This window comes from Mobula birostris, chromosome 25, assembly GCF_030028105.1.
Source record: "Mobula birostris isolate sMobBir1 chromosome 25, sMobBir1.hap1, whole genome shotgun sequence".
In the NCBI taxonomy this organism is placed as follows: domain Eukaryota; kingdom Metazoa; phylum Chordata; class Chondrichthyes; order Myliobatiformes; family Myliobatidae; genus Mobula; species Mobula birostris.
This window is the reverse complement of record NC_092394.1, coordinates 27,437,196-27,453,730: the sequence shown is the minus strand read 5'-3', so window position 1 is coordinate 27,453,730 and position 16,535 is coordinate 27,437,196. Positions and strand designations below refer to the sequence as shown.

The window sequence follows — 16,535 nt, the reverse complement described above, 5'->3', positions numbered from 1 at the left end:
TACAATATGCATCCTGAAATGCTTTTTCTTCGCAAACATCCACGTAAACAGAGAAGTGCCCCAAAGAATGAACGACAGTTAAACGTGAGAACCCCAAAGTACCCCCCCCCCAGTTCCCCCCTCCCACGCATAAGTGGCAGCAAGCAACGATCCCCCCTCCCCCCACCGGCAAAACAAAAGCGCATCGGTACCATCACCGAGCCTAAGCAATAGCAAAGACACAGACAAGTTACCCCAAAGGCTTCACATTTCATCTGACATTTGACAAACCACAGATTCTCTCTCTCCCTGGCAAGGGAGAGGGAGGTGCCCCCATTTTCACAGTGAGCGGGAGACATATCAACAACCTGCTGGTTTACAATGTTAAAAGTCTGTTTCGTCGCTTTTTTTGAGCTCTGTGTCTGAAGATCGCAAAGACCTCGGGTCTTCGGGCCCACAGCAAAAGATTTTCCAGCCTCCGTGACAACACACGAGTCTCCTGCCATGACACTGACCCTCGATCCGCCCATCTCCAGAGCCCCAAGATCTTAGGCTTCTGAACACAATTGGGATTCTCAGGCCAAAACCTTGGCATGTGGAATAACGGCCAGTCGTGGAACCCCGAGAACAGGTCCCATTCCTGCAAAGAACCGAAGCCTGTGTGTATCTCCAGGTCAGGGTTTTCAAAAGAACCCTGAAAGGGAAAAGTAAAGATATTAAAGGTGGAAATAGAGATGTTTCTGAACTAACTTCAACTAACTTCACAGTTCTAAAGGTTCAGACTTTTGGGTGGCAATCTGTTTCTATCAGGATAGTGTCTCTGGACCTGTGGAGTGGCATCAGGTTTGGTTGATGTCTTGTCTATGACATCATTCTCAGTTTCTGGTGTCACATTCCTGTCAGTGACATCATTACTGAGAGGTAAGCCTGGTGACTGTAATGTGTCCATCTTGTTGGATACAGTCAATGCAGGTGTGTAGTTTGGTTAAGCATCCAGTATATGGTCCGCATGGTGTCTCCATGTCTGATCTCCAACATTCACTGCGTACATCAGTGGTCCAGTTCTTGTAGCTATCCTACTGGGTGTCCACTTGTCTTTTCAGTAATCATGCGCTAGGACTTGCTGTCCAATCTCGAAGCTCATTTGCTGCTTCACTTGTCAACCGGCTGAACTGTTTATTTTGCACTTCTCTCAGTAGATCTGCTTTCAGGAGTTCAATGTGAGGTCTCAGATACCTGCTTATGATCAGCATTGCGGGTGTTTGATTTGTTGTCACATGAGCAGTGTTCCGATACACGAAGAGGAAGTTGTCTACCTTGTGCTGTAGAGAAACGTCCTTCTTGTCTGTCACTTTAATGGACTTCTTGAAGGTTTGAATCAAGCTTTCAGCTAACCCATTCATTGCTGGGTGGTGAGGAGCTGACTTCAAATGTTTGATGTCATTTTTCTTCATGAACAGTTGGAATTCTTCTGCCGTGTTTTGTGGTCCATTATCACTCACAATTTGTTCTGTAAGCCATTTCTGGTGCAGATGGTCCTCAGGGCAGAGACAGTCTTTGCTGAGGTGGTTGACTTCATTGACGTAACCTTCAGCCACTTCGAAAGAGCATCCACAGCAATCAGGACATGGAGTCCATGAATGTCCCAGCAAAGTCAATATGTTCTTGGCATAGTGAAGACTGCCACTCCCATGGGAGTAATGGTGCCTGTGGGGGTGCATTTTCTTGTCTATAACACTTTCTGCAGCATTTTTCTTTGAACCAATAGTCATTTGTATCATGAGAGGATTTGCCACATTGATAACATTTTTGTTTTTTTTGCACCAATCAGGGACACTCTGTGCATTTGACATTCTAACCTCCTTTTCTGTAGTTCTGCTGAGTCCTTTGCTGCAGTCTCTAACAATACTGCAATGGTCAATGACCGTTCTGCTAGGTCTCTTTCGGATAGTAGCTTCTTTTGAGTGCTTGATTATGCATGCCACATACAAGCCTGTCCCTGAATGCATCAGAAAGTCCATCTCTAAAGTCACAGTACTGGGAAAGCTTACGCATTTCTGAAATGTATTCAGAAAGGCTTTCGTCTTTTGACAGGTTGCTTTTATAAAATCTAAATCTCTCATCTATTACCAGTGGCTTAGGGCTCAAGTGCCTTTGTGAGATTGTAAGAATATTGCCGAACGTCTTGCTTGCTGGCTTTTCAGGGGTTACTAAGTCACATAAGAGACTGTACATTCTTGTGTCCATTAAGCTAAGAAGTGTAGGGCTTTTTCACATTGTTTGTGTTAAAATACAATTCCACCCTCTCGATATACGACTCCCAGCCTTCATTAGCGCTATCCATTTCATCAACTTTCCCGAATGAAGCCATCACCATGTTATTTTCACTTTAAGGTCAGCGCATCTTTCACTGCTACTCTGATATTGAAGTTCTTACTCGTTGCCAATGTGTTGTGTCTGTGCATGACTACATATATATTGAATAAAAGCACACACATGGGAAATGGCTTTAACTGGGATTTTCCTGTCACATGCTGCTGGTGAGGCTGAGAGTGCAACTTAAGGAAGTAGCAAGCCTTCTCTGGCAAAGTCACTAGAATTGAAAATCCATTGAAGGGCTAATTCAGGGTGAGTCCTGGGACATCTGTTTTGGGTGTGCATTGTCTGTGTGCCAATGGCTACGTCCACTGTAATAAGCCAAAACCACTTTTTACCTTGGGATTTATTTCTCCAATACTAATATTGACCCAGTTGATCTGAACAATTTGAATTTCAGAGGAGCTGTTCAGGCATTCTTTGAGACGTATTTTTTAAGAAGCTTTGAATCATTCACTCACAGTAATTATAATATTAATTACTTGAATCACTTGAGTGGATGAGGTTGTCTGGAACCCCAATGCTGATTGGAGACATTTATTCACATGCAATCTTGCTCAGGCAAGGCATTTCCTTAATGAATGTAGAAATCTCACATGGCGAGTCCTCTCACTGTGCACCTGTCTGTAATATTGTCTCAAGTGTGCTTGATAGTTTCCACCAGAGGGCAGCACTGCTGACAGCCTGTGGTTTGTCAGAAGATAATATTACACGCCAGGTCACGTGACTTCATCTATTTCTCTTCAGTTCTTTACCATATCTGCTTGGCACCAGCCAAGACTTTTGAGGGCATTCTGTCAAAACATTTTCCAAGCCATCTTGATTTAATTCTGTTCATTGATTAAACAGAGAACATAGTAAAGAAACAGCACAGAAGCAGGCCTTTTAGCTCATGATGGCACAATAGTAAATTAAACTAAATCTCTTTATATTCTCCAATTCCTGCATGTTGGCCTCGTAAATGCCATAATTGTACCAGCTTCCATTACTTCTTCTGGCAGACTATGTAAAAAAAAGCTTGCACCCTGCATCTTCTGTAAAATTTGACCTTCTCACCTTAAAAGCATGAACTCTCATATTTGACATTTCAAACCTGAGAAAAAGATCTTGTCTCAGTTTATGAACAAGGGGATCTGGGAATACAGGTCCATATTTTGTTGAAATTGTCATCACAGGTAGATAGGTTTGTAAAGAAAGCTTTTGGCACATTGATCTTCCTAAGTCACTAGTGTTGAGTACTGGAGATAGGAGGTTTTGTTGAAGTTGTATAAGACATTGGTGAGACATAGTTTGGAGTATTGTCTGCAGTTTTGGTCACCTACCTACAGGAAAGACCTAAATAATGTTGGAAAGGTACTGAGAAAATTTACAAGGACATTGCCAAGTCGGGTGGACCTGAGTTTTAAAAATGTTGAATAGGTTAGGACTTTATTCCTTGCAATGTAGAAGATTGAAAGAAGATTTGAAAGAGGTTTACAAAATTATGAGGGGTCGATAGGGTAAATGCGGCAGGTTTTTGTCCACTGAGGTTGGGTGGAACTACAACCAGAGGTCATGGGTTAAGCGTGAGAAGTGAAAAGTTTAAGGAGAACATGCGGGGGATCTTCTTCACTCAGAAGATCGTGGGAGTGTGGAACGAGTGGCCAGCACAAGAGGTGCACACAAGCTCAATTTTAAGGGAAGTTTGGAGAGGTACGTGGATGGTAGGGTATGGAGTGCTATGGTCCAGGTCTATGGGAGTAAGCAGCTTAAATAGTTTGGCATGGACTAGACCGGCTGTACTTTACTGTGCTGTACATTTCTATGTCTCCATGACTCTGTCTCTCATAAACTTACAATCATTAATCAGCTCTCCCCTTACCTCTGACACTCCAGGGAAAACAACCCAAGATTGTCCAATTTCACTCTATAGCTCATACCCTCTAATCCAGGCTGCTTCCTGGTAAGCCTCTTGTAACCATTCCAAAGCGCCCACATCCTTCCTGCAATGGGGCAATCAGAATTATATGCAGGTATCAGATTTTGTGTATGTTCCCTGATGCAACTTTTGGTGTGAGATGTTTCTCAGATGAGGATCCTCCACAGGCCCTTGTTTGAAGATTTGTCAGGTGAGATTCCAGCAATATGAGCCACATAACAACACATTGATGACTTGCATTTTTTCCCTTCCACTTGCTTATATTGCAAACTGCATTATACAGATAACTTTAACCAATGTCACATCCCTTAGTACTTGTTCCCCAGGCAGTGTGGATGTTCTTTCATACCTGGGCCAAAGGCAGAGATGAAGTGATTCTTGGGGAATAACTGGCAGAACTTCATTTTATCTCCACAGGGCGTTTGTTTAATGGCAATGATATGGACAGCAACTTCCTCAGATATAGTTTACATAATAATGCAGGATGAGGCATGTGTGTGCATGGGCCAGGTATGATAAAACCGTTGGTTTAGAAAAGAGAGAGAAAGTAAATCTTAAAAGGTGACCTTACATCATCATTTTTAGCCTGTTACTGACTTTGGATTTTGTTAGCAAAGTGTACATCTTTGACTTAGAGTCAATCAGCATAGAAGCAGGCCATTCAGCCCATCAAATCCAGACCAACCATTCCAATTTGTCCAGATGAAGTGTTTTGAGCCAAAAAATTGACTGTTCATTTCCCTCCATGAATGTTGCTTTACCTGCTGAGTTCCTCCAGCAGTTTATTTTTTTTTGCTCCAAATTGCACCATCTACAGTCCTTTATGTCTCTAGCACCCATTTGTACTAATCTCACACTAATTCAATTCCATTTTATTCTTCTATGACTCTGAGCATGTATCTGCTTCAGGTGTAAATCTCTGTAATATGGGTGTGCGAGAATGAAAAGCAATGGAATATAGTGACACTAATCTCTATCCATCCAGACAAGCATAGGAATAGACACTGATAATCCAAGCAAACCTGTGGACTGATGAATCACTATCAGCTTCTATAGTCAGCACTGGCCTTTGTACTGAAGCAGCACCAGACTCAACAGGCCTCTGTGCACTCCTAGATTAAAGGCACAGTGATGGGCAAGTTTCTATGGGCCAGTTCCACTCAAACCATTATGCCATGTAAACTATTCTTCCCAAAGTCCTGTCCACTTCTGGTTCTCCTGAAAGATAGTGATTTCTAGATTATACCCACTCTCTGTAAAGCAATGTTGGTACTCACTGTTCCTTGAATTATGTACTGATGGGAACAGCTTCCCGCTACTTACCTTATCTGAACCCATCATAATCTTGCACTCCTCCATCAAACTATTGAAGACTTTCTTGTCTCCAATGAGAACAACACTAGCTTTTCTAGTCAAACCTTGTGTCTGAAATCCCTCGTTAATGGAATCATTCTAGAAACTCTCTTCTGCGTCCTGAGAAAAATACCCTGATTCATGGCAGACGTTTAAAGTCAGTAATTTTTCGAAGGGAAATTTATATAGATGTGTTCTTTATTAAAGATTAGCTTCATTAGAGATCAGTTTTATTTGTCACATGTACACTTAAATATACAGTGAAATGCATCATTCAAATCAAATCAAGTCAGCAAGGATTGCACTGGGCAGCCTGTAAACGTTCTTTCCAACACCAACAATGCATCCTGCAATTCACTGACCCTCACTGTACATCTTTGGAATTTGGGAGGACACTGGAGGACCTGGAGGAAACCCACGCAGTCAGGGGAGAACATACAGACATCTGACAGACAGTGGCAGGAATCAAACCCCGATCCTACAGCTAGCTCAGTAAAGCATTGTGCTAACCACTACCCTTCTGTGCCACTATATTTAAAATTCTGTATACAGTTTTTGTGTCCTTAAAGTATATCACAGCTGTTGAATAATCAGAGTACTTTGCCAGCCCACCTCCTGAGAATACCATGCATCTGCTGAAGTAAAAAACAGACGGTAAAATTAAACAATTTTCTTTTGTTGGTTGAATATAGTTGATTTGGCTTAGTTGTATTAATTACATTTATTTACTATGAATAAGAGATCATGATTCTATGAATTTAGTTCAGCAAACACAAGGAAAGGATTTGCCTTTTTCTTATTTTGGATGTGCATTTGAACTTGTGTGTACCATATCCAATGATGGAGTGAACAGTTACTCCAAATCTCAGTTCAGTTGTCATCCTTACTGTGCTGAGCTTTTCCAGAATTTACAATATCAGAGGCGACAGCACATTAACAACATATTACTCTTTGCCGCTGTGTGACTACTGTTGTTGCAATTTATTCTCTGTTTAAAAATAGAATATGAATCACTATGTGAAAAGTCTGCCTTTATCACTGACCCTATTTAGCCTGAATTGTGTAATAGGCTGTCTTCTATTAGCATTGAACTGGTTTGCACAGTAAATCTGGCAGAGTATACTGCTTGCCACTCTTGATCTTTCTTCCAACAGGACATAGGAAGTGATGTTAGTTCAAGTGGAAATATAGACAAGAAATTCTTAAAGGTTCACTGCCCTTGGTATTCATCTAGTTTTGTGTCAGATAATGAAGAGTTTAGCTCCATTGTTTGTTAAAATATTAATCGCAGAATTATGACAACTTGCTCAAGAACATTGGGCAGGAGAAGCCCTGTCCATGCAGTTTATGTGGACAATCAATTTGTTAGCAGACCACCCCTGGCCTGCCATTAATCTGTGCCAAAGTAATAACTGATGAATGGGATCTTCATCTGAGTTTACTTGAGGGAAAACATCATTCAAAGCTGGTACTGGTCTAGTCAACAAATAGATTTCACCTCCAAAGCAGCTGTTTTAGGAGTGTGATTTATTTTCCAGCTGTTTGAAGAGAGCTGGACCATGATTAGATTTATGCTCTTCCTAAGTCTCCACTGATGGCTGTGGACTTCTAAGTTATTATACACATTTGATCAAAGCCACGCACATTTAAAAATCTATTGAAAGCTTCATCTAGAGAATGCCCCCAAAGGTGGTATGTGAGAGGACTGTTATATTGGCTGGATGATCTGAACTTTCTGACGACTGCCAGCACTTTATCCCCCTTTATCAAAAAAATGTGCATGTTATTTTAAGTGTATTGCTAAGAAACCATGAGGAACTGAATGAAAACTATTTCAACCAGGTTGGCTGAGGAGGCAGTGAGATTGACTATCCAAGCTGCTGGGGTTCTTTAAAATATTTCTGCATCATCTTGATGGTGTCAGTCGGATTCAGTGTGTGCATGATGCAGTAACCACCTCATGAGTTGCTATATTTGTGACTGGCACTGTGAACTTCAGGGGAATGAAGGCATTGTGACAACAGCCAGGATATCAACATAGACCTGCATACTCATAGCCAGAACTGGCACCTCAGCCTTTTGTTGAGAGAGTTGAGGCTGTTTTGGTTCCAAAGTTGGGGTAAATTTCTGGGTGTCAATATCTCTGAGGATCTATCCTGGCCCCAACATATTGATGCAATTTCAAAGAAGACACAACAGCCGCTGTTAGGAGTTTTGGGTGAATTGGTACATCACTGAAGTTCTCTAGCAAACTTCTACAGATGTATCATGAAGAGCATTCTGGTATGGAAAGGCCACTGCACAGGATCAGAAAAAGCTGCAGAAAGTTGTAAACTTAGAGAACTCCATCATGGGCAGTGACCTCCCCAGCATCCAGGACACCTTCAAAAGGCGATGCCTCAAAAAGGCAGCATCCATCATTAAGGACCTCCATTGCCCAGGACATACCCTCTTCTCATTGTTACCATCAAGCAGGGGGCCTGAACACACACTCTCAACATTTCAGGAACAGCTTCTTCCCCTCTGCCATCAGATTTCTGAATGGACAATGAACCCATGAATTTTACCTTAGTATTTTTTCCTCTCTGTTTGCCCTACTTAATTAATTTAATTTTCTTTTTTTTTATACAGTATATCAGTATATACTTATTATGGATTATAGTTTTTATTATTATGTATCACAATGTTCTGCTGCTTCAAAACAACACAACATGTGGCAGTGATATTAAACCTGATTCTGAAAGTCAAGGCAGTTCACCCACAACCTGATGCACATGCAGTAAATGGCACCAAGTGTTATAGGTAAACCACACAATCTCTGAAAACCATCTGTTCTTTCTGGCCCACAAGAGATTCTGCAAATGTTAGGAATCTTGAGCAACACATACAAAATGCTGGAGGAAGTCAGCAAGACAGGTAGCACCTATGTAGAGGAATAAACAGCCATCATTTCAGCTGAGATCCTCATCAAGACCTGAAGCATCGGCTTTTTCTTCCCTTCCATAGATGCTGAATAACTTGCTGAGTTCCTCCAGCATTTTTGAGTGTTGTTTTTTTATGGCTGTTGGTCTTGGATCAGCCCTTTTTGTATGGAGGATATTCGTGATCTCTCTTGTGCAAACAACAAACTCCAAAATGTTGGTAGCATCTCCAGGAGCCAGGCAATTGAAATTCAGTGGAGACACAAGAGACTGCAGTGCTGGAATCTGGAGCAACAAACAATCTGCTGGAGACTTTCAGGGGACTGAGCAGTACATGGGGGAAGAAAGGAATGGTCAACGTTTTGGGTTGAATCCCTGCATCTGATGCTACTTCACCCTCTGTTCCTCTAGCAGGTTTGGAGGTGACAATAGTTGTGGTGAAACTGTACCTCACCTGGAATGTGGTTGCAGTTCCTGCAGTAGCTGGTAGGTTTCTGGAAGAAGTGAAGTGCAGATGCCTAGCCCATCGTCCTTTGCTGCAGTTCAACTGAACATGTTGCTTCTCTGCACCTATGGACAGATGTGGTCTCTGATGAGGATCCTCTAAAACTTGATCCCACTTTCTTAGTCCTCCTTTCCACTCCTCCTTTTCTCTCTCCTTCCTCCCCTTCCTCATTCCCCACCTTCCTTTCTCCCTCCCCTACCATCTCATTCTCTTCCTCTCCCTGCATTCATCTGCTTATCATCATTCTGAGATAAAGAGGAAAGCCTGCCAATGTCTGGGAGTGAGTTGCTTGTGCAGAAGCCTGTGGTAACAAAGCCCTTCATCAACTGTCAGATAGATACCTTATATATCTCAAAAGAAATGACAATGTCACAGTAACAATACAAGTGCACCAATATAAATATTAGAAGAGAAGTAGAAAGAATAAAAAATAAATTACCACAAACAGTCTAACAGGAGGCGATCATCACTTCCCCAGCTATAAGTTGACTCATTATAGAGCCTAATGGCCGAGGGTAAAAATGACCTCATATAATGGCACTTTTAAGGAATATAAAAGTGGATAAGTCTCCGGGTCCGGACAAGATATTCCCTAGGACTTCGAGGGAAGTTAGTGTAAAAATAGCAGGGGCTCTGACAGAAATATTTCAAATGTCATTAGAAACGGGGATGGTGCCGGAGGATTGTTGTATTGCTCATGTGGTTCCATTGTTTAAAAAGGGTTCTAAGAGCAAACCTGGCAATTATCGGCCTGTGAGTTTGACGTCAGTGGTGGGTAAATTGATGGAAAGTATTCTTAAAGATGGTATATATAATTTTCTGGTTAGACAGGGTATGATTAGGAACAGTCAACATGGATTTGTGTGTGGAAGGTCATGTTTGACAAATCTTATTGAATTTTTTGATGAGGTTACTAAGAAAGTTGATGAGGGTAAAACGGTGGATGTTGTCTATATGGACTTCAGTAAGGCCTTTGACAAGGTTCCACACGGAAGGTTAGTTAGGAAGGTTCAGTCGTTAGGCATTAATATAGAAGTAGTAAAATGGATTCAGCAGTGGGTAGATGGGAGACGCCAGAGAGTAGTGGTGGATAACTGTGTGTCAGATTGGAGGACGGTGTGTAGCGGTGTGCCTCAAGGATCTGTACTGGGTCCAATGTTGTTTGTAATATATATTAGTGATCTGGATGATGGGGTGGTAAATTGGATTAGTAAGTATGCAGATAATACTAAGATAGGTGGTGTTATGGATGATGAGGTAGGTTTTCAAAACTTGCAGAGAGATTTAGGACAGTTAGAAGAGTAAGCTGAAAGATGGCAGATGGAGTTTAATGCTGAAAAATGTGAGGTGCTACATTTTGGTAGGACTAATCAAAATAGGGCATACATGGTAACTGGTAGGGCATTGAAGAATGCTTTAGAACAGAGTGATCGAGGAATAATGGTGCATAGTTCCCTGAAGATGGAATCTCATGTGGATGGGGTGGCGAAGAAAGCTTTTGGTTTGCTAGCCTTTATTAATCAGAGCATTGTGTATTGGAATTGGGATGTAATGTTGAATTTGTATAAGGCATTGGTAAGGCCAAATCTGGAGTATTGTGTACAGTTCTGGTCACCGAATTATAGGAAAGATATCAATAAAATTGAAAGAATACAGAGGAGGTTTACTAAAATGATGCCTGGGTTTCATCTCCTAAGTTACAGAGAAAGGTTGAACAATTTAGGTCTTTATTCTTTGGAGTGTAGAAGGTTGAGGGGGGACTTGATAGAGGTATTTAAAATTATGAGGGGGACTGAGAGAGTTGACGTGGTTAGACTTTTTCCATTGAGAGTGGGGAAGATTGAAACAAGGAGATATGGGTTGAGAATTAGAGGACAAAAGTTTACGGGTAACATGAGGGGGAACTTCTTTACTCAGAGAGTGGTAGCTGTGTGGAATGAGCTTCCAGCAGAAGTGGTTGAGGCAGGTTCTATGTTGTTGCTTAAAGTTAAATTGGATAGATATATGGACAGGAAAGGAATGGAGGGTTATGGACTGAGTGCAGGTCGGTGGGAATAGGATAGGGTAAGAGTTCGGCACGGACTAGAAGGGCCGAGATGGCCTGTTTCCGTGCTGTAATTGTTATATAGTTATATATGGTTATATAGTGCTTTTTGGAGCAGTGCAGTTGTCTATTACTAAAAGTGCTTCTCTGTTTAGCCAAGGTGGCATGCTGAGGGTGAAAAACATTGTCCAGAATTGCCAAAATTTTCTGTGGGGTCTGTAGCCTCTAGTGTAGCCAGTTTGACTCTTATAACAGAGCCAGCCTTTCTAATCAGTTTATTGAATCTGTTGCCATCACATGTGTTGATGCCATTGCCCCAGCACACCACCGCATAGAAGATTGTACTGGCAACAACAGACTGGTAGAACATGTGAAGGAGAGGCCTGCATACTCCAAAGGACCTCAGTCTCCCAAGAAAGTAGAGGCAACTCTGGACCTTCTTGTACACAGCCTGTGTGTTGGTGCTCCACTCAAGTCTGTCATATAGATGCACCCCAAGGTGCTTGTAAGTCCGCACCATATCCATGTCTTCATCATCAATAGTAACAGGAAGGAATGCAGGCTTACTTTTCCTAAAGTCCATTACCATCTCCAGAATCAGTGTGTCATACAATCATATGAAGTTAATGCAGGATATGAACTGGAAAGGCAAGCTACAAACTGACAAGACTGGCATCATATCAGAGTTACATGCTGATTACTATTTGGAAGTGGCAGAAGCAAATTCAATTACAGCATTTCGAAGATGTTTGGATAAGGACATGGGTAGGTAAAGCTCAGAGGGAAATGGGCCAAATGCAGGCAAATGGGCCTAGCTCTGTTGGATGGACAATTTGGTTGGCAGGAATGAGTTTGGCCAAAGGGCTCCTTGTGTTCTCTGAAAATCACCTTACTATGGCCTGGGATGGATACACCAATGTCTTTGAATGGAAAATCCTACAAAATGTGGTGGAGTCGGCCCAGTAAATCATGGTAAAGCCCTCCCTACTATTGAGCACATAAGACCATAAGACATAGGAGCAGAATTAGGCCATCTGGCTCATCGAATCTGCTCTGTTATTCAGTCTTGGCTGATGCTTTTTTTTCTCCTCCTCAACCCCAGTTCCCGGCCTTCTCCCCCTAACCTTTGATGCCATGTCCAATCAGGAACCTATCATTCCCTGTCTTAAATACAGGGCAACCTGGCCTCCACAGCTGGATGTGCAAACAAATTTCACAAACTTACCACCCTTTGGCTAAAGAAGTTTCTTCGCATCTCTGTCCTCTATCCTGAGGCTGTGCCCTCTTGTCCTAAACTCTCCCCCCATGAAACACTGCCATAGGAAAGCAGCATCTGGCATCAGGGGTCCCGAATGCCCACACCATGCTCTTTTCTCACTGGTGCCATCAGATCGAAGACACAAGAGCCTCAAAGCTCACAGCATCAGGTTCAAGAGCAGCCACCACCATCAGGCTCTTGAACGAAAGGGGATACTGACACTCACTTGCCCATCCAGTGAGATGTCCCCACAACCAATGATCTCACTTTAAGAACTCTGTCTTGTTATCGCATCTTCTCATTATATATTTATATTTGCATTTGCACAGTTTGTTTTCTTCTGCACTGTGGTTGATCTTACATTGGTCCTGTTTATAGTTACTATTCCATAGATTTGCTGAATGTCTACAGGAAAATGATCTCAGGGTTGTACGTGGTGACAAATATTATGTTTGATAATTACATTTACTTTGAACTTTGATCTTGTAGCCACCCAGCAGGGGCTCAGTGCACACCCATCGTTGCAATGAAGCCTGATGACTCATACCATAAGAGTGTGCATGTGCTGTGAACTCACCTTGGGACCACTCAATGTTTCAGTAGTGTTCAAACTCTTGGAGTTCCTCCCTTTCTGTCTACATTTTCCACCTCCCACATTATTTATCAAAGTAACAAGCATGAGAAATGCAAAAGAGGAAATAGTTTTGAGTGCTCTTTCTGTAAGGCAGTTACAATTCACTGCCTAATTGTTTGTACTTTTTTTCTGCTGATAGATACTCAGTGGCCACTTTATTAGGTACACCTGTACCCCTTGTAAATTCAAATATCTCATCAGCTAATCATGTGGCAGCGACTCAATGCATAAAAGCATGCAGACTTGGTCAAGAGGTTCAGTTGTTGCTCAGACCAAACATCAGAATGGGGAAAAAAATGTGATCTTTGTGACTTTAATCATGGAATGATTGTTGGTGCCAGATGCATCTCAGAAACTGCTGATCTCCTGGGGTTTTCACGCACAGCAGTCTCTAGAGTTTGCAGAGAATGGGTTTTGTTGATGAGAGAGGTCAGAGGAGAATGGCCTGACTGGTTCAAGCTGACAGGAAAGCGATAGCAATTTGAATAACCACACATTACAACGGTGCTGCTCAGGAGAGCATCTCTGAAAGCAAACACTTTGAACCTTGAAGTGGATGGGCTACAGCAGCAGAAGATCACAAACATAAACATAATGGTCACTTTATTTGTTGCAGGAGATAAAAATCAAAAGAATTACACAGTTTATCTTCAGAAGCTGACATTGTGAACCAGTGCAGCGGAAAAAAATGTTTTTAGAATAGCAATTTATTGCCAGGACCTCAGAAACCTTTTTTATGGCAGCATCTATTTATAAGAAGCTGTCAGTTGGTTGAAATTTTAATTTGCAACAGAGTTTGGAGAAAAAAAATATTTCTTTCTTCAGTTGCCTACTTCTCAAATTCTAATGATGTTTATATATTCTGAATCAAAGCACTGCTGATGTCAGCACTCAGGAGCTTGGTGTGACAGCAGGAAGATGGTTTAAAAATAGAACTGCCAGTACGACTGATCAATATTAACAACATGCTCAAGATATTGTTTCCTTATAACAACGTGAAAGTACTGCAAAATGTGAAAGCACTGCAGGCTTTATGACACCTTCTCAATATTCCATCAAATGGGTAGCAAAGCACGTGTTAAAAAGTTGCCAGGTGTGTCAAGGTAGATCGAGTCTATAGCACATGACGATATATGTACTTTCATCACCAGGGTCTATATCGGTGCTGCTGTAACTGTTCTGAATAATGCGTATCGATTTCACATGATCAGCTCTGAGTTAGGAGCTGTTCCACAATGACTGAAAATTATGATTTTTTTAAAACTCATTGAACTATTCAGATTCAAGATTGTTTAATGTAATTTCCTTTATACAGGTGTCAAGGAGAATGAAATAACTGTTACCCCAGGTCCACTGCAGTGCACAAAAAAGATAAAGAACATGATAATGATAAAAAATTCACAATAAATATAAACACATAATATAACTAATATGCATAGATTGAGTGTATGTCCATAAAGTGACGCTAGGAGCAGGAGAGTCTCTACATAAGGATGTTGGCAGGAAATAATAAAGTTGTGGTGGTTGGAGGTGTGGAGGTGTTGATCAGCCTCACTGGTTGGGGAAAGTCACTGTTTTTGAGTCTGGTAGTCCTGACGTAAATGCTACATAGCTTCCTCCCTGATAGGATTGGGACAAACAGTGTGTGAGAAGGGTGGGTAGGATCCTCCATGATGCTACAGCCCTTTTCTAGCACCTTTCTGTATATATGTCCTTGATAGTGGGTAGGCTGGTGCTGATGATGCTTTGGGAAGTTTTGACTACCCGTTGTAGAACTTTCCTGTCCATCACAGTGCAGTTTCCATACCACGCAGTGATTCAGCTTGTTAGGATGCTCTCTACTGCAAATCTGAAGAATGACGTGAGTATGGATGTGCATAGTTCAGCTTTCTTCAGTCTCCTCAGAAAGCAGAGGCAATGGTGAGCTCCCATGACTGTGTAAGATCTGTTCTGGGACCATGAGAGGTTTTGTGACGTGTGCACACCCAGGAATTTGAAACTGCTTGCAGTTTCCCCTGCTATGTCACTAATATAAAGTGGTATGTGCTTGAAGTTGATAATCATCTGCTTTGTCTTGTTGACATTAAGGAAGAGGGTATTTGCCTGGCACCAGGCCTTGAGCTCTTCCACTACCTGTCTGTAGGCCATCTCATTACTGTTGGTGATGAGCCCCAACACTGTCGGATCATCGGCAAACTTGACAATGTGATTACCTGGATGTTTGGCCGTGCAGTCAGGTGTGAGCAGAGTATACAGCAATGGGCTCAGTACAGAACCCTGGGGGCGTTGGGTACCCATGTTAAGAATGATAGGGAGGGAGAAACAATTGTGTATGCTGACTGTCTGAGGACTGTTGGTTCGGAAGTCCAACACCTCCTTGTACAAGTCTCCTTGTATTTAGTCTAAGGAGAGGAATTTGTTCATCAAGACCTGTGGGACAGTAGTGCGACGAATGCCAAACTGAAATCCAGAAACAGCATTCCGACGTAAGTATCCTTGTTTTCTAGGTGTGTCAGGGCCAGGTGCATGACAGATACTGTAGCATTTGTCGTAGGGTGGTTCTGTCAGTTAACATATTGTTGAGTGTCCAATGTGGTTGGAATGGAGTTTTTGAGATGTGCCATTATCAGCCGTTCAAAGCACTTCATGATGATTGGCGTCAGTTCCACTGGACGGTAGTCATTTAGTTATGAAGGTGAGGTTTTCTTTGGTACAGGGGTGATGGTGGCTGATTTGAAGCATGTGGGGACAGCAGCCGGGATGAGTGAAGTGTGGAAGGTGTTTGTGACGATGTCAGTGAGTTGGTGTGCACACTCCCTGAGTACACATCAATTAAGCCTCAATGACCAAAACTGATGATCAGTCAAAGAAATATTGGAACCCGGACAAGTAGCGTATTTTATCTTTTGCTTCATTGCAGGGTTGCAGTATTGTTGAAATAATTTAAGATGATCCTTTACATGGCTGAAAAATAGCCTTAGGCATCAATATAAAAGACTGGAATCTGTGGAAGCCCACTCGGCAATGACACAATGAGCCAGACATTTGGGTAGCTCTCCTGCTGTGTGAGCAAGAGGTACAGTATACATGCTGGTGTTAACCCATAGAGCTTGCAGGTTGCCACAGTCGGCAATGAAGAGTGAAGAGTTCTGATGAGTAATTGGCAGTGTAGCTTCCTTAGCGAAGTAGGTGGAGACCACGTAGTGAGTGTAGGGAGAGGGGGGCAGGGTTGAAATAATTAATTATTCATTACTGAGAGTTCATCGATGGTAGCTCAGACCTGATCTAACATCTGGCTCACTGCTAATTTGGGGGAATTGTGCTGGTTGTGTTCTGAGGGGAGCTACTGGTGTGTAACTGTTCTCTGGCAAGGAAGTCCCTGCTTGGGCAGGATTGCTGCAAGTCAAGAATTAATTGAGAGATTCTCATTAGATTCACATCTATATAGATTCCAAATTCCTGCCTAGTAGCACCATAATTTGCCCCCCTTCAATTAAATACTCTCCCATAGCATCTATCCCTATCCCTGTACAAGCCTATGGTAAAG

At 42.1% G+C, this 16,535-nt stretch overlaps 1 protein-coding gene across 4 annotated transcripts in view; it reads left to right on the top strand.

Annotated features, from left to right (window-relative positions):
* Positions 1 to 16,535, top strand: part of pitpnm3 (PITPNM family member 3) — a 647,225-nt gene that overhangs the window by 493,610 nt on the left and 137,080 nt on the right. The gene's annotated exons all lie outside the window — the stretch shown is intronic.